Source organism: Anser cygnoides, chromosome 1, assembly GCF_040182565.1.
Source record: "Anser cygnoides isolate HZ-2024a breed goose chromosome 1, Taihu_goose_T2T_genome, whole genome shotgun sequence".
Lineage (NCBI taxonomy): Eukaryota > Metazoa > Chordata > Aves > Anseriformes > Anatidae > Anser > Anser cygnoides.
Genome location: NC_089873.1, coordinates 50,680,835 through 50,691,224, shown reverse-complemented (window position 1 = coordinate 50,691,224; position 10,390 = coordinate 50,680,835).

Genomic DNA, 10,390 nt, shown 5'->3' with positions numbered 1-10,390 from the left:
CAGGTCCTGCTGAGCTCTGCCATGGCACCCTGGCCACCTCCTGAGCTTTCAGGAAATGGACAGAAATGCTTGGGCTTGAGCAGGCCAGCGGTATCTCTAGAAATCCTCACTACGTGGTGGCAACTAACACAGCAGCGGACTTACATTGCAGTTCAGTTCTCAGGGCAAAGATGCGTTTAATGCGTTGCATTTGCCAGCTGGATTCAGCCAAGCACAGTCAGGCAGATATGGCTTTCTGCTCCCAAGCAGAGGGAAAGGGTCCAGAAAGGGTACCAGAAGGGTCCTCTCATGGGTCCTCTGCAAAGCTGGAGGGTCTTGGAGTAGCTGGCACAGGTACTGTGGTGGCTGGAAAGCAGTTTTGTAAAAGACCAACGATTCTCAGCTCTGTGGTGGGATGTTTGACAGCACAGGAAAAGATATCTCCAGCTCCACAGCTCCCTTCCAAGGAACTGGCATTTAAGAGCCCTGCCTGGGCTGTGAACAGGAGATTTTCTATACTGTCTGGGAAAAAAAAAAAAGGGGGGGGGGGGGGGGGGGGGGGGAGAAAAAAAGAAAAAAAAAAGCAATAGCCAGGCTTGTTTAATTGCTTGCCATTTTGTTGGCATTTCCCAGGGTTTCTAGGAACCTGAGGCTGGCATCACCTTTATGAAAGCTTTTTCCATACATGAACTAAATGAAACAGGTCTCATCAGTCACAGATTTCTTCCTTGATGGGTAGGTTTTGAATATATTTTCTTTTAATATACTAGAGTAAAATAAATTATTGGTGATGACTAATCATGGGCACAAAGCTATTTTTTTTTCCTCTGAAACATTCTTCTGACATAGAGATAGAAAATGACAAGTGCATTTTTATGCTAATTATGGCCATGTGAATATCCCTAGATAGATAGCAAAACAATGCTAAATTCCACCAAAGTGAAGGGCGTGTTTTTTTCCTCAGTCTAGGACAGGAGTAATGTCCATGGTACAATAGACATTGGGGTATGTTTCTTCAAGGATCAAGTTAGAAATAACTGCTGTCTGCTACACTAGCAGCAACAAAAAATCTAGTTAAAACTCCTCACAGGTTAAACTAACCAGTGTAGCTGTATCATATAAGAGCTCTTTATTTGTGTGAATATGACAAACGGTCTTTAGTCAGATACTCTCAGAATGAAATGCAAACCTGTCTCCTGATTCAAATGCCCCTATCCATGCTCTTTTCTGGTTTTGCTCTGCAAAATGGCTTTTTGCTTTTACCAGTGAGAACTGCCCATCAAAACACCACACAATGATTCTTCAGTTAGGACGTTTTATTTTTATTTTTAGAACCCAATTTACAAGCACATTGTGGCTATTACACAAAGGTTTGTACAGAAAGGGAAGAAAAATCAGACAGAAAATGATGATGCCACATAAAATACTGATCACCTTCTGTAAGTAACTTGTCATTTTTCATGTGAGAATTACCCATGTTGCCAAGCCAGTTTGGGGGTCTTGCTGGCTTCATAGAATCACAGAAAGGTTTGAGTTGGAAAGGACCTTAAAGGCCATCTAATTCCAACCCCCTGCCATGGGCAGGGACACCTCCCACCAGACCAGGTTGCCCAAAGCACCATCCAGCCTGGCCTTGGACACCTCCAAGGATGGGGCATCCACAGCTTCTCTGGGCAGCCTGTGCCAGTGCCTCGCCACCCTCAGAGTAAAGAATTTCTTCCTTATATCTAATTTAAACCTACCCTTTTTTAGTTTAAAGCCATTACTCCTTGTCCCATCACTACACTCCCTGACACAGAGTCCCTCCCCTGTTTTCCTGCAGGCCCCCTTTATGTACTGGAAGGTTGCTATAAGGTCTCCCTGAAGCCTTCTCTTCTCCAGGCTGAACAACCCCAACTCCCTCAGCCTGTTCCCATAGGAGAGGTGCTCCAGCCCCTCTGATCATCCTTGTGCCCCTCCTCTGGATTTGCTCTAGCAGGTCTATGTCCTTCTTGTGCTGGGGCCCCAGAGCTGAACACAGCACTCCAGGTGGGGTCTCAGAAGCAGAGCAGAGGTGACAATCACCTCCCTCGCCCTGCTGGCCACGCTGCTTTTGATGCAGCCAGGATACAGTTGACTTTCTGAGCTGCAAGCGCACATTGCTTGCTCATGTTGAGCTTCTTGTCAGCCAACACCCCCAAGTCCTTCTCCTCAGGGCTGCTCTCCATCCATTTGCCTGTATTTGTGCCTGTCCTTTAAGACAGAAGTCAAATGTATGAGCCTGGTGTGCCCTCAGGTACTATCCCATTTTAATTCTTGAAGATTTTTTTTCCTTGAACCCAACAGAAGCAGACATCAGGAGGCAGTTTGCTTGCTCAGAAACTCCCCAGCCTGTCTTTCCAATTAATTCTACACCCAGACACTGAGGGCATAGTTGGATTTTATAGCTAAGCCAATCTGAGATCAAGCTAATGCCCAAAGATTCAGTTCTGTCAATCCCCCTATTGCCACTAATTGCATTTTCCTATTCCCAGCATTACATTGTGTCTGATGCTTTTCTGACCTCACAGTGTGCTACATCAGGGACAGGTCACCAGAAAAAAAGAAAAAAGAAAAAGAGGAAAAAAAAAAAAAAAGATAAGTTTTGCTGAGCTTTGCAGACCGGCGATTGCTTTTGATAGCAGAGGAAGAAACAAGGGGCCACAACAGAAGGAGAAGAGAAGGGGACAGGCTGCCTTATCAGAGGCATCTGATCATCTGACTGCCTGGCCTTGCATTAGTCAGTACCCTGCACCCCTACACCCTTGCCCTCCCTTCTATCTCAATGCAACAACTGTGACTGCTTCCCTTTTAGTCTGGTGACTTTTTTTTTTTTTTCTGTGCAAACAACAGCTTGCCCATCATATTCTTGTTTTTGCATGCACAGACCAAGCAGTTTAGTACTGCTCAAGCTTTGTCACGCACTCCTTGCCTTGGGCCATAACCCATGTCTGCTTCCTACCATCACTGTATAAAAGAGCATTTATTAAATGCTCTGGTACTGAGTATGAAAGAACCAAACCCACTGTATTTAGCCAGGTCTGTGATTACCAGCAGATCAAAGACCTGCCTGACAACAATTGTGACTTTTAGGCAGACACCCAAAATACAAAAGCAGTTAGAAACTTCTACAGGGAATGAATCAATCCTCATCATAACTGTAGGAAGGAGGCACATGGAACAGAATCATTTGGCTTTCACCTTGGAGTAATGCAGGTTCTTTCTACATTTCTGAAATAACAGTAGCTCACATTTACAAGAATACATTAGAAAGTCTGTTCTTCCATTTTTATTTTTTTTCCCCAATAATGGCACTCACACGCACAGTTCCTGGGCCTGATTCATCACCTTATTACTTCATTACTTTATTATTTCAGGGACTCCATTTATAGTGCTGCACCGACATGAACTATGAGCTCTGTCTGTGATACTTTTAGAAACGAAAGGGTAAGATGGGCTTCTCCAAAATGACTCAGGATTTGGGACCGACTTGTCCAAGTTCCCTGTCTGATGATCCTTTCCAGGACCAGATCCCCAGGGTGTGAGGGCTCTGCACCTCCCAAGCAAGCTGCTTCCTCCTCCCCTATGCTGAGCAGCCAAAACACAAGGGCATTTAGTTCACTAGTTAATTCAGAAAATTCCAGTGGTGTGTGATATTGCCCTGTCCAAAGATTCCTGGCTTCTTCAATCATTAGCTGATATTATGGATTATTATGCAGCCTGCACTCTGCAATGTGTTTTCACAGCCAAAAGAATGCCCCAGTGCCTGATTTTGCCAACAGCTAAGCATGTTAATAACTTTATTGACAGCAATAAGCTCATTGAACTCTGTAATAAGACTCAGCAATCCAAGGATGTACATAAGAACAGTCATTCTGGAACATAGCAACATGCATGTTATTTAAGTTGAGCTACACACTGTACCTGGCTGTGTGGGACTTGGTAAAAGGGAAATTTTCTTTTGACCTCAGTTAATTATCATCTTTATTATTAACATCACAGTAATGACCCACAGCTCTAACCAGCTTTCATTAACCAAGGTACTGTATAAACATATCTGATGATTAAAATCCCTTCCAAAGGAAGCTTGCATACACTTTGAAGCATAAAAAATGAGAATCCTGTTAATTTTATTCCACTTCAATTGACAGGGTGTTTCAAAACCTTAATGCTCTAGTAACAAACTGAGGGCTCAAGTGTGATCTCAGCTACTCTTGTGTAAAGCCATAGGAATGCCATTCGTTTAGACCTCATTGGAGAGGTTGAAATATGTATTGCTGCATGAAGCAAAAACTCTATTAGAAGAATACTATTAAGGTTGTGATGCCAAGCACTTTGAAGGCTACAGGAGAACTTGCACACCTAGCTGCCACCAGAGACACCTCCAAGTGTACAGTTCAGCTGCCAATGGACCCCTGAAACTACCATTTTCTCACCTCTTGCCTTTCCAGCAGCAGTCTCCAAGATACCCCATTTCTGCCACCTGATGTGCATTCTCTCTCTCTCTAAGCTCAAACATGTTCACAGATCGCTGATTTCAGCCACGCTTTGCCCTGGGAAATGGGGTGTAAGGAACATTTATACTGCACAGTGCAGGACACTCCAGCTAGCTGTGATCAGTACTGCTGAGGTACAGAAACCACACAGCTCCTCCTGAAGCACTGCATGGCCAGAGGAGCTGCCAGGCATAGTCCCCAGCAAGAGGGAAGCCTCTGCCCTCACTTCTGGGGCTGGCATTTCTTCAGGCTACTCAACACCAGGAGTCTGCTCAGCTGCTTTTTATTGCTGCTAACTTGCAAAGAAAGTTCAAGATACAGTTACTTGGCACGTGCAAATTGCCATTTTCCAAGTGCTCAGACCTTGGGCAAGGAGAGTTTTCCAGGGGGGCGGTGGCAGGCTCGTTCCCCACACACCCTGCCAGATCTCTTGTCCCTTCCTCCAGGCACCCATCTGTTCAAGGAAACAGAAACAGATTTTGTTGTAGACAGACAGACAGACAGACAGACAGACAAAGAAAGAAAGAAAGAGGCATCTTCTTTAGAAAAATGGGCCAAGACTTTTCAGATGACATTTTCAGAGGGATATTCATTTCTTTTTATCTTTACAGATCAGCCTGAGGCATTTATATTTGAGTCCAAACAAAGTCTAGCAAAGTTGTAAACATCTGAAAAGAAAGTCCTCTTACAAGAGGAAGCATCAGTCCACCTTAATAATAGACATCACTGCCTGCTCTGACAATAATTTGCAAATAAAAAAAGTTTTTTTCATGTACAGTAGCCTGCAAAATGTCAATTAAAACCAAAACGGGGGTGAGGGATTGTAAAGGTATGTGTGACGACTAATTTATTGTTCCTGTTTTGCATTCCCAGAAATCAGACACATTTTGTCTGTATTTATAACAAAAACATCCTGTACAGAGTCTGCGTGTTACCCAATTACCTAACAGTTAAATGGAGTATCAACTCCTAGCATGGGCTGAATTTCAGCCTGGATGAGGGGTGTCGAGCTACATTTCTTCACAGTGGGCAGGGTTGGCCTAGAAACCCCTCAAACAAATGAATGTGATAGAAATACTGACACAGCAAATGCAATTTAGATCACTGATAGCACAGGAAATCCTCATCAGTCAAGCAACAGCTGAACTGTCACTGATGTTGAACTTTTTTAATGTGTCCATAGGTCCCCAGGACACTGAAGTATCATTTTAAAAAATGAGAAAAGTTGTCTCTCGCTACTCTGAGATATTTTAACTTTCTAGTTCTGTCTTGTTCAGAAACCTAGAATATTACTGTATGCAGGGGGAAAAGAAGGATCTACAGAGATCAGCAGTGTCCATAATGGCCTCTATATAGGTGCAGATAGCATCATCAAGGGGATTGAGGTTGTTACGACCACCTGTCGGTGTCAGAGTCTCTGCTGCTATGCTGATTTACACCGCTGGACTGTTCAACCCATCAACTGAACAGCTAATGTGTTTTCACAAATACTACATATTCCAGTCTGCTTTCAGTCTGTTTTTGTAAGGACATCGTTTCCCAGCAAAGGGAAAAAAACACTGCCTTTAAACTACAGCGAACTTTTGCCCTGAGTAAGGCAAGTGTCAGCCATCAATCTGTTTTTCAGATGGCTTCACTTTCAGATGGGAATTTATTTCCTGCAGAGTTGAGATTGGCAGGAAACAGAACGAAAAAAGAGACTTCCATGATGCCCCAAAACACGGCTTTAACAGAAAAACAGAGAAATTAATTAAAATGGAAGTCTCAGAGTTATGCGAGGACAATGCCCATTTGGAAAGACGGAAGACCTCGGCAGCAGGACTTTCCAGAACACTTGTGCCTCTGGCAAAATGAGCAGAGTGCTTCACCATGGCCTCCACATTATGGTAAACAGACCTCCCACGTAGTACCATTTTCTGTCACTGGTATCTGCAGTGCTGGAACAGCCCGGAGATGGGAGAGTGCCAGCATTGCTGCGCGCTTCCTGCGTCCTGGGGATCAAAGCTGTGAAGTAGAGCAGGGTGCACTTTCTGTTGCATCTCTCAAATATAGTCCTGAATGCAACTTCTGTCATTAAGAGAGATTTCCTAAACAGACTCCATACCCCCACTTTCCATCTGATAATCATCTCCTTGTGTTTGCGCTAAGTCAACATCCTTCATCTTTGCCTTATGAGGGAAAGCTATGGCTGCGAGTGCACCAAAATTCCCTCACCACTTGCAGATTCCTACGATAACAAATAACAGAAAGCAGCTAACAAGTGTTTTTTTTTTTTTTCCTTTCCTTACAGAGACAAGCACTTTACTTGAAAGACAGCACCTCCTATACCAGCTTTCTGCCTGTTCTATCTGCTAAGTACAGCCAATGCTTATCTCTCAGATTTAGCACGGAAGGAAGGAGAAACATGATGCAGCACCACCCCTTTCTGCCTCTTGGGGTAGGAAAGGGCAGGGTCCCTGTACCCCAGTGACCCCACGTGCCATGAGAAAACACCAGTGGGCATTTCCCTGGGGCTGTGAGGTACTTGGAGCAGACTCAGCCACCTCGTCTGTACTCAGCAGCTCACTGCAGTCTGGGAGTTACTGCTGTGTGATGGGGTCTGGCCCCATCCTTGTGCTCCTGTGGTAACTGAACGAGGCTGAGCACACACACACCATGTCCAACACATCTGTGCTGTACACCCAAGGCCTAATGGGATATCAAACTGGGATTAGGAATTTGTCCTGCCACCTTCACCCAGGCAAAGCTTTTACTGGTTTACAGTGGTGTGGTGAGAGGGTCTAGGCTGCAACCTCACTTAAGTGTTCTAGTGCAGCTGTTTTTCCCAGAGTTCTGAATGAAGTGTCATCACACTCCTCAATAGGGAACATTTTTTGGATAAGCTTTTCAGAATGCAAAAGAAGCTGAAGCAACACTCTCCATATACACAACCATTACATCCAGCTTTGATTTTGCCAGTACAGCCACCTTTGGTGGCCACATGCTTGGTCTCTCCCTGCTTTCCATCCTTCCTGACCCTTTGGGAAGCCATACGGAGCCTAATCTACACAGAGACAGGGAGTAGTGGTGGGGAATAAGTTCATCTTCTAGGAGCTAATAAGAGGACAACTGGGGCCTTTTCTTACCTCTTCTGCTTATATACACCTTTCCTGTAGCTCACTAAAATTGACCTGGTCTATGAGACTCGTCCTGTCATTCTCCTTTTCACTGACAAAACAAAGAGGATAAGGGAGGCTTAAAGCTGGGACAAAGTTGAGTTGATTTAGGAAATATGAGGAAAACAGGAAAAGTGTAACAGGGGAAGGGTAAGAAAATGAAAGAGAAGTAATAAAGGAGACCACAGAGTTTAGCATAAGGCCTGTGGAAGAACAGAAGGTACAGGGGAACAGCAGGACTGAGAAAGGACAGTTAAGAGAACAGGGAAAGAGAAGATGATGAATACAATAACAACAAAACCAGAAGGAGATGGAAGACATTTTGAAGGTGGCTGTCAAGTGGTCTGAAAGGCTGTGAGTGGGAAAGACGAAATGTGAGAAGAGGAACCTGCACTATGAGCCACGCTACGTTATTGCACAGAAAGTGGAAAGCTAAGCGCTAATGTGCACCCAAGCACTGAGGGGAACCTTGACCTTACAGGAGCAAAGGGGATGTTGATGCCACAGGACATAATTTCACCCTTTGTGTTAAAGACACAGATGGGTTATGTGAGAAAGTTCTGGTCTTGCGGGATTCACTCCTGGTGGTATAGGTTTCCTTCCTGATATCCCCATAGCTTCTGAAGTAATTCAGTATCTCACACTCCTACGTTATAATATGAAGCAGGTTGTGATTTTTTAGCTACAACGCAGGGATATTCCCCCCCTCTTCCTTACACACATTGGGCCTGTCCCTACAGGCACAAAGGATTTATTCTTCCCTTTATAAATTACTTTACCAGCTGAGGAACTGCAATAGCTGCCAAACGCCCCAGAAGTCCAAGACCTCTGCCCCATCCCAACGAGGACTGGAACAAGGGAGGGGAGAGAGGATGCGAGTAATTTGGAAACAAGTGCTGGGGGGGCTGCAGGGGCAAACAGATCCCAGCCTCAGAAAAGCCAGCGAGGACTCGCGTAGCATGTTCCATTGCCTTCACACTGCTGGGGCACAGCTACCGGGGCACGAGCGCATGTAGGAGAGGTGAATGTTGCTGGGGAGAGCCCCTTGCCTCTTTTTCTTCCAAACCATTTGTAATTAAGAGCTGGCACATAAGCAAGTGAAATTAATAAAATAATAATAATAATAATAACAACAACAACAACAATAATAATAATAATAAATCAGAGGTTTAACCAGTTTGGGGATCTGCTCCAGTTGTGGTTTGGGTTTGCCTGCACCCAGTTATTCTCGTGCAGTCCCAGTGCACATTCAGCCACAGTTTCTGACCAACAACCCTGCTTCAGGGCTTGTTTGAGGACAAACTATGGCTGGAACGAGTTTTCTGCTTGACTCTGCTGTAGGGTGTGTGAGAGCAAATCTGGCCTTCTTTGCTTGCTTGTCCTGAAAAATGATGAATTGCAGAACTACCCCTTGGTGTTAGTCATTCGGTGAAGCAGGAAGGAAGCAGGAAGCCCTTGTGAGCACTAACTTTTCAAAGCAGTTTGCAAAGAAAGCGAAGGCCCTCCCCTAGGCTACCTCATCACACACCGCTGCTTACCTCCTCACCTTAACGGCTACCTAGGCATGATTAACATTCGCAATTCATTTAGCCGGAAATATTTGCCCAGCGCAAACAGCTGAGGCACTACCAGTGAGCTGTTTCTATACGCAACGCAGATCAAAAGGGGGAGGGAAGGGGAGCCCTACACTTGCTGAATGGGAGAGGCCTGACTGCGCTCAACAGGTTCAGTTCACACTGTGACCCTGCCTGGCTTCCTGCTATTCAGATGTGTTACTTCCCCTTTGTGGTAATGGCCTGTGGCAGCCGGCCAGAAAACACTATTAATTTCAGAAGTGGCCTGACAACAAACCCGCAGTGAAACGAGAGGAAGTGGCGGGGAGGCCATCTGTTGACTTCAGCAGAACAGTAGGGACGCAGCTATGTAGGTTTCTACAAGGAAAGCAGATTAATAATCCACAAAGAGGAAACTGGCTAAAATTATCCGCAGACCATATTAAAAAAAAAAAAAAAAAAGTCACTTGAGCTGCAGCTGGACAGGAAATTGCTAGAGCTGCTTGCAAATCTCCACTTTGAACAGAGCAGCACAGGGAATGCCAAGAGCGGAAACCGTTCAAAACTGGATTAGCACAAGCCAAGTTTAACTGCAACCCACTTCTACTTTCACAGTTTATGCACTCAATCTAGGCCACTACTGCATGAGACACTGACTCACTTTTTTCCCATGTTTTGTTTGCTTTTCATTTCACACACTTGCAGTTGCTAAAATTACATGAAATGTGCTCCGGCTGCCAGGAGCTGTGCAGAACCCTAGCTGACAGCCCAAGCTGGAGGAGTTGTCCACCTCCCCTGCACTGCACATGGGTTTTGGCACCACCCTACTGCGGGCCACTTCTCCTTTGGAAGGATGTTAGTACATTGCAGCAGGAAGTTTTGCAATCGCAAGAATCCCCCTTTTCCCTCCTGCAGAGACGGGGCTGTTTGAAGGGTCCAAAGAGGATGTGAGGTGACTATGGGTACTACGGGTACGTAGAGACTTTTCCTCCTTGGCTGCACGTGCTAAATTGCAGTGTGGCTGAGCAGTGACAGAAAATCTTTCACTGGCTGCAGTGTTTATGGGTTTCTGGGAAATGAGTTCCTGCCGGACAGGTAAGGAGAGCACAATCCCATCTCCTGTCATCTGTAATAGAGTGGCCAACACTTGTAAATAAGCCCAGAAAGCAGCAACTCCTTGATCTAAAAA